General features: G+C 44.1%; 1 protein-coding gene across 3 annotated transcripts in view; it reads right to left on the reverse strand.

Annotated features, from left to right (window-relative positions):
* The window catches only part of SRC (SRC proto-oncogene, non-receptor tyrosine kinase), a 56614-nt gene that overhangs the window by 25331 nt on the left and 18329 nt on the right, over positions 1–12954 (reverse strand). For all 3 annotated transcript variants that reach the window (XM_032605461.1, XM_032605459.1, XM_032605460.1), the window contains exon 2: positions 9468–9535. The gene's annotated coding sequence lies outside the window, so the exon portion shown is untranslated. The remainder of the gene's footprint in view (positions 1–9467; positions 9536–12954) is intronic.

A 12954-nucleotide genomic window follows, 5' to 3' on the forward strand; every position in this document is an offset into this window, starting at 1 on the left:
AGCAGTGGGGGCCCCTCCAGGGCGCCCTCGTCCAGCACCCAGAGGCATCTCTGTAACGCACACAAACAGATAGGGCCCCTGCTCAACACTGCTCATGGAAAACTGGAAAAGACCTAAGTGTTTATCAGAGGGGGACTGGACAAATAAATGCTGGTCTGTTCATCAAGCGGACAGCTGTGCAGATAAACAACCAGAATGAGAGCTCGGTGTGGCCTGGGAAGATGCTCACAGCACACTGTTAAGTGAAGAGGAAGATGGCAGTGTAGAACGTCCTCTGGGCCACTCGGGGCCACAGTTTCCTCATCTAGAAAATGGGGGCAATAGTGCTACCTATGTCAAAGGGTTGGTGAGAGGATTAAAGAGAATGCAGACAAGGCCTTAGTGGGGTGCCTGGAACGTAGTACACATGAACTACAATTATTTCTGTAAAGAAAATTAGCATGTGAATGTGTGTGTGTATGTGCAGACGTGCACACACATGTGCTGTAAGGTTTAGAGAACATTCTGGAGGAGTCCAAATTCTTCACAATATTTAATCCAAAAGCTCCCCATCATCCCCCTCTGGATGAGGCCTAAACCCTTCAGCTGGGTCCATGCAGCCCTGTGGAGCTGGGGCTGTGGCCTCCTTCCGTGGGGCCCCTACAGGACGGCACCACACTCTCTCACCTCCTGGCCTTTGCCTAGGCTATGCCCCTAGGCACAGCTACTTACAACATCCAGAAGAGTCCAGAAAAAACTGTAGTTCAGTCAGGTCATACCCGCTCCTTCCTTCCGGACTCTGAAGAAGGTCACCTCCACCTCTTCTAAGAGTGGAGGGGAGGCCAGGAGCTTAGGAGTTGAGAGTGAGGACTCCAGTCAGACCTGGGTTCAAATCCTGGGTCCACTACTTACTAGCTAAATCTTCTTGGGCAAGTCACTTCACCTCTCAGTTTCCTTATCTTTAAAATGGGCGTAATAAAAAGGAATGAAATTGAGTTATTTGGGGCTTCCCTGGTGGCGCAGTGGTTGAGAGTCCGCCTGCCGATGCAGGGGACGCGGGTTCGTGCCCTGGTCCGGGAGGATCCCACATGCCGCGGAGCGGCTGGGCCCGTGACCCATGGCCGCTGGGCCTGCGCGTCCGGAGCCTGTGCTGCGCAACGGGAGAGGCCGCAACAGTGAGAGGCCCGCGTACCACACACACACACACACACACACACACACACAAAAAAAAGAAATTGAGTTATTTGTAGTGAGGTGGATGGACCTAGAGTCTGTCATACAGAGTGAAGTAAGTCAAAAAGAGAAAAACAAATACCATATGCTAACGTATATATATGGAATCTAAAAAAAAAAAAAGGTTCTGAAGAACCTAGGGCCAGGACAGGAATAAAGACGCAGACGTAGAGAATGGACTTGAGGACACAGGGTTGGGGAAGGGGAGGCTGAGACGTAGTGAGAGAGAAGCATTGACATATATACACTACCGAGTATAAAATAGATAGCTAGTGGGAAGCTGCTACATCGCACAGGGAGATCAGCTCGGTGCTTTGTGACCACCTAGAGGGGTGGGATAGGGTGGGTGGGAGGGAGGCTCAAGAGGGAGGGGATATGGGGATATATGGATATGTATAGCTGATTCACTTTGTTATACAGCAGAAACTAACACAACATTCTAAAGCAATTATACTCCAATAAAGATGTATAAAAAAATGACAGATAATAAACAGATAAAAAAATTAAATGGGGGTAATAATAAACTTAACATCTGAGAATTAAGTGAGAGTCCATGTGCCAGGCAGAGAATAAGTGCTTGATAAACAGCGCTCACTGTTGTTTGCTGTTATTACCGTTACAGGTGACAAGAGGAGCAACGCAAGAGGAAGCAAGAGTTAGTGGCAGGGCCTTGAATGCCAAGCACAGAACTGAGCACGTTGCATGCAGTTGATACTCAATTGTCCCCACAGCACAGTGAAGTAGGGACTATAACTACATCCACTTTACAGATGGGACCAAAGTTCATGGAAGCCAAAACCTTGCCTAAGGCCATACAGCAAGCGAGTGCAGCAGAGTTGGGATGCTCGAGGGTCAGGAGAGTACAGTCAGAAGGCACCTCTGGTGCCCTGCCCACTGTGCTGATACCCTCCCTGCCCCAGGTACCCCCACCATTCCACCATCTCCACCTCCCTAACACAGAGGCAACACAGGTCAGAGGTCAACCTCCGACATCACCATCCATATCTCTGGACCCTCCAAGGAAGAAGAAGCATCATGGAAAGCCTGGAGCCAGAATGCCAGGTTCAGATGCCAACTTGCCATTTCCTGGTCATGCAGCCTCCAAGGGGCCTCAGTTTACCCCTTATCAAAAATGGGAATCTGTGTAATTGCTCCTATATGATTGGGCTTGAGGGGAAAACATGAGGTAATACTGATAAAGTGCCTGGAACATAGGAAGTGCTCAATAAATACTAGCTATTATTATCATCACTGTGGAAGACCTCTCTTCAGATCCTTGCTCTCTTTTCTAACCACTCTTACAATTGGGCAAAGGCTTCCAAAACTCCAACTGTGTGTAAAGCCCTGTGCATGGCCCTGGAGAGATTGTCTGGTAGAGTTGATTGGAACCAAGGCCTACAAAAGCCACTTCACAGAGAAAGAGTCCAGAAAAGACAAGCATGTCCACTAGTTAACCTTGCTCTAAGATGCTTGCCAGTGCAATGAGCTAAGAAATGGATGGAATTGGAAAACAGAAGATGAGTATCATCAGTTGCAGCTGTTATCAATATAGATCTGAGAAATCCAAAAGAATCTTCTATAAAACTATTGAACAAAAAGTGAATTAAGTAAAGCAGAAGGAAATTAAATGTAATATCCAAAAATCAATAATGTAGCTATGTACCAACAGCAATCAGGAAATAAAATGAAAGAAAGCTTAGCATGGGAATTCCCTGGCATTCTAGTGGTTGAGACACTGAGCTCTCACTGCCAAGGGCCTGGGTTTGATCCCTGGTCGGGGAACTGGGGTCCTGCAAGCTGTGTGGCGTGGCCAGAAAAAAAAAAAGAAAGAAAGAAAGCTGAGCATTGCAAAAATATCGATTCTTCCTAAGTAAATCTACAAATTTAATGTGATCCCAATAAAACCCCAACAGGATTTTTTTCTAACTAAGCAGGTCAATTTTAAAGTTTATGAGTAAATGTATAAGAATAGCCAGGAATGGGACTTCCCTGGTGGCACAGTGGTTGAATCCGCCTGCCAATGCAGGGGACACGGGTTCAAGCCCTGGCCCGGGAAGATCCCACATGCCGCAGAGCAATTAAGCCCACGCGTCACAACTGCTGAGCCTGCACTCTAGAGCCCGCAAGCCACAACTACTGAGCCCGTGTGCCACAACTACTGAAGCCCACGTGCCTAGAGCCTGTGCTCTGCAACAAGAGAAGCCACCGCAATGAGAAGCTGGTGCACTGCAACAAAGAGTAGCCCCCACTCACTGCAACTAGACAAAGCCCGTGCACAGCAATGAAGACCCAACGCAGCAAAAAAAAATAATTTTTTTTTTAAAAAAGAAAGAATAGCCAGGAAAACCTTAAAAAGAAGAGTAACGAAGAGAAAATAGTCCAATCAGGTAGTAAAACTTACTATAAAGTCACAATGATTAAAACTGTGTGATATCACTACAAAAATATATAAATTAATGGAGCAGAAAAGAGGGTCCAAAAATTGTCCCCAAACATATGGAAATTTAATATATTATGAAAGGAGCATTTCTTAACAGTGAGAAAAAGGTAGACTATTTTTAAGACAGAGTTGGGACCAATGATCTGCCACCAGGAAACAAAGCTGTATCTCAATCTCACTCCACATGTCTATAAATTCCAGATCAATCATATTTAAGCCACACAAAAATAAAACCATAAAGCTCTAAAATAAGTTGGGAGAATAAGTTTTCTAATCCCAGAATGGGAAAAGCATTTCTAAACATGACCAAAAAACCTAAAAATCATTTTTAAAATAATACATCAATCTACATAAAAATCTAAAACGTCTGCATGGCTTGATAAACATCATAAGTTCACAAGACAAACCAAAAACTAGGAAAACATTTGTAACTCATAGATAGGCAAAGTTTTTTTTCCCTTAATATATAATGAGCTCCCATAAAATAAGAAATATAACCACAGATAGTTTACAGCAAATGAAATGGTACTTAAACATATGAGAAGATGCTCAATCTCACTTAGAAAATAAATCACATTAAAACTACACAAGCCACCCAGCAACAGCAGAATACACATTCTTCTCAAGTGCACATGGAATATTCTCCAGGATAGACCATATGCTAAGCCATAAAACAAGCCTCAATAAATTTAAAAGGAGTGAAATCATACAAAGTATGTTTCTGATCACAATGAAATGAATTAAGAAATCAGTAACAGGGCTTCCCTGGTGGCGCAGTGGTTGAGAGTCTGCCTGCCGATGCAGGGGACATGAGTTCGTGCCCCAGTCCGGGAAGATCCCACATGCCGTGGAGCAGCTGGGCCCGTGAGCCATGGCCACTGAGCCTGCGCGTCCGGAGCCTGTGCTCCACAACGGGAGAGGTCACAACAGTGAGAGGCCCGCGTACCGCAAAAAAAAAAAAAAGAAAGAAATCAGTAACAGAAATAAATTTGGGAAATTACAAATATGTGAAAATTAATACACCTAATAACCAATTAGTCAAAGAAGAAACCACCCAAAAAAGTAGAAAATACTTTGAGATTAATGAAAATGAAGACACAACTTATCAAAATGTATGGGATGCAGTAAAGTAGAACTTAAAGGGAAATGTATAGCTGTAAATGCCTATATTAAAAAAGAAGGAAGATCTTGAATCAGTAACCTAAACTTCCACCTTAAGACACTAGCAAAAAAACAAAAAAAAAAAGAAGAAGAAAAAGAAGAGCAAACTAATCCTAAGGCAAGTGAAAGGAAGGAAATAAAGATTACAGCAGAAATTAGTGAAATAGAAAATAAAAAACAATAGAGAAAAATCAACAAAACCAAAAGTTTGTTCTTTGAAAAGCTTAACAAAGTTGACAAACAAGAAAATTGTTCTGAGCAAGAAGAAAAGGGAGAAGACTCAAATTACTAAGCCCAGGAATGAAAGAGAGGGCAACTACAAATCTTACAGAAATAAAGAAGATTTTAAGGAAATGCTATGAACAATGCCATGCCATGCCAACAAATTAGATACCTTGGATAAAATGGACAAATAGCTAAGAAAACACAAACTACTGAAACTAAGAAGAAATAGAAATTTTAAATAAAGCTAAAACAAGTAAAGAGATTGAATTAGTAATTTTAAAACATGTCACAAAGAAAAACTCAAGCCCAGGTGGCTTCACTGGTGAATTCTACCAAACAGATAAGTAAGAATTAATACCAATTCTTCACTTGGGAACACTTCCCAACTCATTCTATGAAGCCAGTATTACCCTAACACCAAAGCCAAACAAAGACATCATAAGAAAAGAAAACTACAGACCATTATCTCTTATGACTATAAGATGTAAAAATCTTCAACAAAATACTAGCAAACTGGATCCAGCAACATATAAAAAGAATTATACATGACCAAGTGAGATTTTCCCCAAGCATACAAGGTTGGTTTAACTTCTGAAAATCAATCAATGTAATATACCATACCAATAAAATAAAGGACAAAAACTATACAATAATCACAGTAGATAAAGAAAAAGTATTTGGCAAAATCCAACACCCTTTCATGATAAAAACACCCACCAAGCTAGGAATAGAAGGGAATTTCTTCAACCTGACAAAGGGCAGCTATGAAAAAGCCATATCTAACAACATACTTAATGGGGAAAGACTGAATGCTTTCCCCCTCAGAAACAAGACAAGGATGTCTGCTCTCACCAGTTCTATTCAACATTGTACTGGAGGTTCCAACCAGGGCAATAAAGGAAGAAGATGAAATAAAAGACATCCAGATTAGAAAGGAAGAAGTAAAATTTTCTTTATTTGTAGATGACATAACCTTGTATATAAAAATTCCTAAGGATTCCACTAAAAAATTATGAGAATAAACAAGTTCAGCAACTTGCAAGGTACAAGATTAGTATATAAAAATAAATTGTATTTCTATACACTAGCAATAAACAATCCAAAAATAAAATTAAGAAAATAAATTACAATATCAAAAGAAGACTTAGGAATAAGATTAACAAAAGAAGTGCAAAACATATACTCTGAAAACAACAAAAATTGTTGAAAGAAATTAAAGAACTAAATAAATGGAAAGACATCCCATGTTCATGGACTGGAAGACTATGCATTATTAAGATGGCAATAGTTCCCAAACTAATCTAGAGTCAACACAATCCCAAACAAAATCCCAGCTAGCTTCTTTGCAAAAATTGACAAACTGACCCTAAAATTCATATGGACAGTCAAGGGACCCAGAATAGAAAAAACAATCTTGAAAAACAGAAACAAAGCCTGAGAGCTCACACTTCTCAATTTCAAAACTTGCTGCAAAGCTCTGGAAATCAAGACAGTGTGGTACTGGTATGAGGAGAGACTTATAAATCAATCCAGCAATAAACACTCACATTTATGGTCAATTGATTTTTGACAAGGGTGCCGATATAATTAAATGGAGAAAGAAGAATCTTTTCAATGAATGCTGCAGGAACAACTGGATACACTCAGGCAGCAGAAGGAAGTTGGGCACCTTCCTCAGACCCTACACAAAAATTAACTCACAGTGGATCACAAATCTAAATGTACAAGGTAAAACTTTAAAAATCTTATAAGAAAATACAGGCATAAATTTCCCCACTTTGGATCAAAATAGTTTCTTAGTCATGACACAAGCAACAAAAGAAAAAATAGATAAACTGAACTTCATGAAAATTAAAAACGTTTGGACTTGCCTGGTGGCACAGTGGTTAAGAATCCACCTGCCAATGCAGAGGGCACGAGTTTGAGCCCTGGTCCGGGAAGATCCCACATGGCACGGAGCAACTAAGCCCATGCACCACAACTACTGAGCCTGTGTGTCACAACTACTGAATCCCACACACCTAGAGCCCGTGCTCTGCAACAAGAGAAGCCACGGCAATGAGAAGCCCGCACACTGCAACGAAGAGTAGCCCCCACTTGCCACAACTAGAAAAAGCCCATGCACAACAACGAAGACTCAATGCAGCCAAAAATAAATAAATAAAATAAATAAATTTACAAAAAAAGATTAAAAACGTTTGTGTGTCAAAGGACACCATCAAGAAGGTAAAAAGAATCCACCAAATGGGAGAAAATATTTGCAAACCATATATCTGATAAGGGACTTGTATCTAGAATATATAAAGATCTTTTACAACTCAACAAACAAAAAGAGAAATGACCCAACTTAAAAATGGACAGAAGATCTGAATAGACGTTTCTCCAAAGAAAATATATGGCTAGTAACTGCATGAAAAGATGTTCAACATTATTAGTCATCAGGAAAATGCAAATCAAAACCACAATGTGATACCACTTCACACCCACTAGGATGGCTTAGTGCCAACAAGTTGTTGGCAAGGATGTAGAGAAATTCGAAACTTCATACATTACTGGTGGGAATGTGAAATGGTATAGCTGTTTTGAAAAAACAGTCTGGCAGTCCCTCAAAAGGTTAAATATAGAGTTACCATATGACCCAGAAGTCCCACTCCTAGATATAGACCCAAGAGAAAAGAGAACATATCCACATAAAAACTTGAACATGAGTGCTCATAGAAGCATTATTCATAATAGCCAAAAAGTGGAAACAACCATACGCCCATCAATTGATGAATGGGTAAATAAATGTGGTATATCCATGTAACAGAATATTATTTGGCAAGAAAAAGGAATGGAGTACTGATACATGCTACAACATGGGTGAACCTCGAAAACATGCTAAGTTAAAGAAGCCAGACACAAAAGACTAGGTATTGTATGATTCCATTTACATGAAAGTTCCAGAATAAGCAAATCTATAGAAACATAAAGTAAACTAGTTGTCACCTGGGGCTGGGGGAGGAAGGTTTGAGGGGCAGTGGAGACTGACTAAATGGGTTACACAATTTCTTTTGGGAGGTGATGAAATTGTTCTAAAATTGATTGTGGTGACGGTTGTACAACTCTGTGACTACACTAAAAACCATTAAATTGTACCCTTTGGGGGAGGGATAAATTGGGAGGTTGGGATTGACATGTACACAAGACTATATATAAAATAGATAACTAATAAGGACCTACTGTATAGCACAGGGAGCTCTACTCAATACTCTGTAATGAGCTATATGGGAAAAGAAGCTAAAAAAAAAGTTTACATGTGTATAACTGATTCATTTTGCTGTACAGCAGAAACGAACACAACATTGTTAATCAACTATACTCCAACAAAAATTCAAATAAATAAATACGTACATACATAGATACATACAAAATAAATAAACTGTACACTTCAAATGGGTGAATTGTCTGGTATGTGAATTCTATCTCAATAAAGCTGTGTTTTAAAAAAAAAAAAACACTACACCAGAGGCCACTGTTCATCTATTAGATTGGCAGATCCCCAAATTCTAGATCCACCTGTGTTGGTGAGAGCGAGGGGAAGAAGAGGATGCAGTGTGAAGGTACATCAGTGCCACCTCCGTGAAGGACCCTCTGGCCATATCTAACAAAATTACAACTGCACACGTTCTCGGACACTGCAATTTGGGATTAATCCTAGAGGTATCCTCACACGTGGACACTAAGCACACGATGGAAGATATGCATTGCAGAATGTCTGCAATAAGCAAAAGGCTGGAAACAACCAAAAGTAGTCTTCTCTAATGAAATAAAGCACGGTCTCCATCCACACAACGAATACTACACAATCAGGAAAAAGAAAGAAGCAGCACTAAATGATCTCCAAGGCACACTGTCGAGAGCAAACAGTCACATGTAGAGCAGAGGGTACCATGCATGATCGCTTGAGGTTTTTAAACTATTTTTTCTAATATCCATGCTTACATATGCCTGGACTCCCTGGAAGAACACACCAGAAACTCCTCCCATGGCTGCCTCCAGCAAGGAGACCTGGGTGCCAGAGAGGTTTACTTTTCCCTGCCTTCTTCTGTACTGTTGGAATTATTTTTTACTGTGTGTGTTAATGCTTTTTCTTTCCTTTTTAAGACAAAAGTTGACATATACACACTACTATATATAAAATAGATAACTAATAAGAATCTACTGTATAGCACAGGGAACTCTACTCAATACTCCGTAATGACCTGTATGGGAAAAGAATCTAAAAAAGAGTGCATATATATATATATATATATATATGTGTGTGTGTGTGTGTGTATAACTGATTCACTTTGCTGTACAGCAGAAACTAAAACAACATTGTAAATCAACTATACTCCAATAAAAACTAATTTAAAAAGAAAGAAAGAAAGAAAAAAGACAGGTTTACCTGGTATCAGATCCTGGTGCTCTCTCTCATAGCTGGGAAGTCACTTCACTTCTCTGAGCCTCTGTGCTCTGCAAAGAGAGGGATAATAATAGTATCTGCCTTGCAAAGTTGTTGTGAAGGATTAAATAAGACAAGGCCCCGCACGCACACACGCACAGGGCTCCCCACCGTGTCTGTGTCTGGCTCCTAGCAGTAGGTGCATGGTTCGTGCTGGTTATTAATACGTTACTACGTACACCAAGGTGGATGGTTAACAAGTGCCACCAGGGAGACTTGGGACCAAGTGTTCAGAGCATCAGCAAGCCCCTCCAACTGGGAGGAACTGGGAAAGGATTCCTGGGGGAGGCAGCATTTGAGAAGGGCTTCAAGGTCGAGAAGGAGGTCCACAAATAGAGATAACTGGGGGCTGTGCCTCTGGCAGAGGGAGCTGTGCAGGCAAAGGCCTGGAGGTAGGAAAGCCCTGGGTATTCGCTCAGTCGTTCATTCACTGGCTCCTTCAACAAAGCTCAGCTGAGCACCGACTATGTGCCAGACACTCTCATAGGAAAGACAGACAAAGCCAAGTAGCTGGACCATCGAAGGGAGGAATTACAGAGAGTGTGAAGACAACAAGGGGCTGGGGCAGAGCCTCACCCAGGTCCAAGTGTTCATAGAGCAGACCAGGAAAAGGAGGCTCAGAGAGGGAGAGAGGCTACCTAAGGTCACACAGCACCTTCTCAACTTCTGGAAAGGTCCTCTCCCAGCTCCACCCTTCCCATGTCCCACAAGCCTGGAGAAGAGAAAGCACACAAGGGCCGTCCCAATGTGCACTCATCAGAAGGTGCATAAAGATGCCATCTAAACTGGGGTCCCCAACAAAGAGGAGGGACAACTGGTTCTCGGATGATAACAGCACCTGGCTGATGGGTAGAGAGACTCCTGTGTGCCAGGCACCATGCTGAGAAGCGCACTACATCTGCGAGCCCCGGTGAACCCTCTGCAGTCCTATGTGATCAGCCCCATTTTGCAGATGAGGGAACTGAGGTCCAGAGAGGTCAAGTTACTTGCCTAAGGTCACACGGCTCATAAGAGACAACATCGGCAGGCAGACTCGGATTGTCTGGGCTCCGTAGCCTCAGGTCCCAGGGCCCATCGCCCAAGGGAGCCACTGCCAGGGCCTGTATCAGCAGTCACATCCCTTCTCAAAAGCACCCAAGGTGGAAGCTGTTCTCAGCCAGTCCAGGAATGTCTCCTGATAACAGTGGCCCAACCGGGGGTGGGAGGAGTGGGTGGTGGTGGTTGTGTGGGGAATGGGGGGGAGGGGGTGGCAGGAGGGACACAGCCCATTTGAGTCCATCTGTCCTGCCTCTGGAGAGGAGGAAGCAAAAAGGTCCCATCAGGCACCCATCAGAGTCAGGTGGGTTGCAGCATCCTGGTTAAGGGGGATCCTGCTGTGGTCCTGGGAGAACTCTGGGCAAGGCAACCAAAGCCTCCTTCAGTACCATGGAGACATCCATAATCACCCCAGACAGTTGCAAGAGCAACTGAGCTAACCACATGTGCCCTGGGCACGCAGGCCATGCTGGATAAAGGTTGGGGATGGGCGCGACCACCACTGCTACCTTATTATTTCCATTGTTATTGTTTAGCTCTCCAGTTCCCACCAGGACCCTGCTTCACAGGGAGGATCAGCCCCCATCTCCCAGAGAAGGCAACAGAGAGAGGCTCAGAAAAGCCAAGTCAGGTGCCCAGGCCACCATCCAAGACAGCAGAGGACCAGCTGGGGATTCTGGCTCTCCTGGCCCCGGGCCACTTTGGCCCCTCTCCCCAAGGGCACCGTCCCAGCTGGGCTCTCGCAGGGAGTTATTACACCAGGGACTAAGCAGGGCCCTCAGTCAGTCCTTTTTCTACTAGGGTAATGGAGGTCAAGATAGGGGGAGTGGCTGGCCCAAGGCCACACAGCCCAAGAAGGACCACTTACGGAATGAACCTGTCACCCTTCTGAACCTCCAAAGCTAGGTCCCCAGCTGATGCCCCACCCTCCTTGCAACAGCCCTAGGGGGCAGGTACCACCAGCACTGGCCCGTGTCCACAGGGGAGGAAGTTGAGGCTGGAAGAGCGTGGGAGAGGGTGCTGGCCCATCATGCCCATCCCAAAAGTGGGGGCTGTGACCCTTTCCTGCCTCCCCTGGAGCCTCCCACACGTAGGCAGGAATCTTCTGATTCCCTTTCTTCCTTCAGACTCTCAAAAGAATGACGTGCTCAACTGAGGTGTTTTTCTACAAGTGGTTTCGGAATATAGAAGGGAGTCCTGCTTCAGAGCAGGGGAACATCAATAATGACAGTGATAAGAATAACGGCAGTAGCAACAGCTAATATTCGTTTAGCGCATTTTTTTTTTTTTTTTTGGCCGCACCGTGTGGCATGCAGGATCTTAGTTCCCCGACCAAGGATCAAACCCGCACCCCCTGCAAGGGAAGCGCAGTCTTAACCACTGGACCGCCAGGGAAGTCCCTACGTGCCATTCTTTTTTTTTTTTTTTTCCTATGTGCCATTCTTATCACCCCATTTTACAGAAGAGGAAACGGAAACACAGACAGCTTAAATGATGTGATTAAAATCCCACCTCTTAGCAGCTAAGTGACAAGTTCCTCCCTCTCTGAGCTTCTCCCTGAAGGGGGGCTGCCACCCCTTGGGCCACTGGGAAGGACCCAAGGAAGAAGCCAGGGCCACGGCCAGCTCAGCCCCCTCCCCAGAACTCAACACCATTGGCTGCTCCAGTGCAGGCTGGTGGGGTGGAATGGGGCATGCTGATGGCGGTGTGGAGACCACACCTTTCCCCCTCATGCCCTCCCACCTGGGGTTCACACTACCCCTTCATGCTCCCAACAGCCTTGGAACAAGCTATGGCCACAGTCATTTTACACATCAGCACACAGGCCTCCAGGAAACTGCCCCAGCCAGGAAGTGGAGTGCAAAGGCCCTGAGGCAGGAAGGTCAGATGTGCAGGTCTGGACTGAGTGGGTTCCAGCTTAACTGGGTCGCTGCAGGCTTTTGGTCCAGGCACGAGGAGGTTGGAGGGAGGCCCCGAGAGGGACCCATCCAGCAATTTAGGTCAGAAAGACCTGAAAATTTGAGAGAGAAGCCCATGAAGATTTTCTCAGGCCCCTGAGTGTGCTGGGAGGGATGGGGGCGGGGGGGGGGGGGAGGTTACTGAGGCTTCATCCCACAGTGATCTTATCAGAGCGCAGTGATCAGCTTCAGAGGAGACACCTAAACCATGGTGGACTTCCCAGAGGAGGGGACATCTCAGCTGAGGTCCAAAGGCTGAGCAGTTTGTGAAAAGAGGAAGGGGAAGCATGATCCAGGCAGAAGGGATTACTTGGCCAAAGGCCCAGAGGTGGGACCATTTAGAGAAAGGCAAAGAGCCAGGTCAGTTTAAGTCATGTAGTCTCAGTTTCTCCAGCAGCAAAGTGGGGGGAAAGACAGGCACACAGTGGGTGCCTCCA

Source organism: Phocoena sinus, chromosome 15 (assembly GCF_008692025.1).
Source record: "Phocoena sinus isolate mPhoSin1 chromosome 15, mPhoSin1.pri, whole genome shotgun sequence".
NCBI classification, from domain to species: Eukaryota; Metazoa; Chordata; class Mammalia; order Artiodactyla; family Phocoenidae; genus Phocoena; species Phocoena sinus.